Here is a 2,500-nt window from a genome sequence, read left to right on the forward strand (position 1 = left end):
CGCGAGCGAGCAGCGAGCGGCGGACAGCGAGCGAAGCGAGAGGCAGCACCGTCCCTGCTATACGAAAGCCCCATCCAGCCCTGTGCCACCCGGGGGGTTCCAGGGTGCTGAGATGGCTGACGTTTTGCTCCGCTCACGACGGTCGCCGCGGCACGCAAGAACAGGCCAAAAACTGGCCAAAACAGCCCAAAAACGGGCCAAAACTGGCCATTTTTTGCTGCGCGAGCGAGCGGAGAGCGGCGAACAGCGAGCGAAGCGCGAGGCAGCACCGTCCCTGCTATACGAAAGCCCCATCCAGCCCTGTGCCACCCGGGGGGTTCCAGGGTGCTGAGATGGCTGACATTTTGCTCCGCTCACGACGGTCACCGCGCCACACAAGAACAGCCCAAAAACAGGCCAAAACAGCCCAAAAACGGGCCAAAACTGGCCATTTTTGGCTGCGCGAGCGAGCGGCGAGCGGCGAACAGCGAGCGAAGCGAGAGGCAGCACCGTCCCTGCTATACGAAAGCCCCATCCAGCCCTGTGCCACCCGGGGGGTTCCAGGGTGCTGAGATGGCTGACGTTTTGCTCCGCTCACGACGGTCACCGCACCACGCAAGAACAGGCCAAAAACTGGCCAAAACAGCCCAAAAACGGGCCAAAACTGGCCATTTTTGGCTGCGCGAGCGAGCGGCGAGCGGCGAACAGCGAGCGAAGCGAGAGGCAGCACCGTCCCTGCTATACGAAAGCCCCATCCAGCCCTGTGCCACCCGGGGGGTTCCAGGGTGCTGAGATGGCTGACGTTTTGCTCCGCTCTCGACGGTCACCGCGCAATGCAAGAACAGGCCAAAAACTGGCCAAAACGGCCCAAAAACGGGCCAAAACTGGCCATTTTTGGCTGCGCGAGCGGCGAGCGGCGGACAGCGAGCGAAGCGAGAGGCAGCACCGTCCCTGCTATACGAAAGCCCCATCCAGCCCTGTGCCACCCGGGGGGTTCCAGGGTGCTGAGATGGCTGACGTTTTGCTCCGCTCTCGACGGTCACCGCGCAATGCAAGAACAGGCCAAAAACTGGCCAAAACGGCCCAAAAACGGGCCAAAACTGGCCATTTTTGGCTGCGCGAGCGAGCGGCGAGCGGCGGACAGCGAGCGAAGCGAGAGGCAGCACCGTCCCTGCTATACGAAAGCCCCATCCAGCCCTGTGCCACCCGGGGGGTTCCAGGGTGCTGAGATGGCTGACGTTTTGCTCCGCTCTCGACGGTCACCGCGCAATGCAAGAACAGGCCAAAAACTGGCCAAAACGGCCCAAAAACGGGCCAAAACTGGCCATTTTTGGCTGCACGAGCGAGCGGCGAGCGGCGGACAGCGAGCGAAGCGAGAGGCAGCACCGTCCCTGCTATACGAAAGCCCCATCCAGCCCTGTGCCACCCGGGGGGTTCCAGGGTGCTGAGATGGCTGACGTTTTGCTCCGCTCTCGACGGTCACCGCGCAATGCAAGAACAGGCCAAAAACTGGCCAAAACGGCCCAAAAACGGGCCAAAACTGGCCATTTTTGGCTGCACGAGCGAGCGGCGAGCGGCGGACAGCGAGCGAAGCGAGAGGCAGCACCGTCCCTGCTATACGAAAGCCCCATCCAGCCCTGTGCCACCCGGGGGGTTCCAGGGTGCTGAGATGGCTGACGTTTTGCTCCGCTCTCGACGGTCACCGCGCAATGCAAGAACAGGCCAAAAACTGGCCAAAACGGCCCAAAAACGGGCCAAAACTGGCCATTTTTGGCTGCACGAGCGAGCGGCGAGCGGCGGACAGCGAGCGAAGCGAGAGGCAGCACCGTCCCTGCTATACGAAAGCCCCATCCAGCCCTGTGCCACCCGGGGGGTTCCAGGGTGCTGAGATGGCTGACGTTTTGCTCCGCTCTCGACGGTCACCGCGCAATGCAAGAACAGGCCAAAAACTGGCCAAAACGGCCCAAAAACGGGCCAAAACTGGCCATTTTTGGCTGCACGAGCGAGCGGCGAGCGGCGGACAGCGAGCGAAGCGAGAGGCAGCACCGTCCCTGCTATACGAAAGCCCCATCCAGCCCTGTGCCACCCGGGGGGTTCCAGGGTGCTGAGATGGCTGACGTTTTGCTCCGCTCTCGACGGTCACCGCGCAATGCAAGAACAGGCCAAAAACTGGCCAAAACGGCCCAAAAACGGGCCAAAACTGGCCATTTTTGGCTGCGCGAGCGAGCGGCGAGCGGCGGACAGCGAGCGAAGCGAGAGGCAGCACCGTCCCTGCTATATACGAAAGCCCCATCCAGCCCTGTGCCACCCGGGGGGTTCCAGGGTGCTGAGATGGCTGACGTTTTGCTCCGCTCACGACGGTCACCGCACCACGCAAGAACGGACCATAAACAGGCCAAAACAGCCCAAAAACGGGCCAAAACTGGTCATTTTTGGCTGCGCGAGCGAGCGGCGAGCGGCGAACAGCGAGCGAAGCGTGAGGCAGCACCGTCCCTGCTATACGAAAGCCCCATCCAGCCCT

This window comes from Musa acuminata, unplaced genomic scaffold, assembly GCF_036884655.1.
Source record: "Musa acuminata AAA Group cultivar baxijiao unplaced genomic scaffold, Cavendish_Baxijiao_AAA HiC_scaffold_413, whole genome shotgun sequence".
NCBI lineage: Eukaryota > Viridiplantae > Streptophyta > Magnoliopsida > Zingiberales > Musaceae > Musa > Musa acuminata.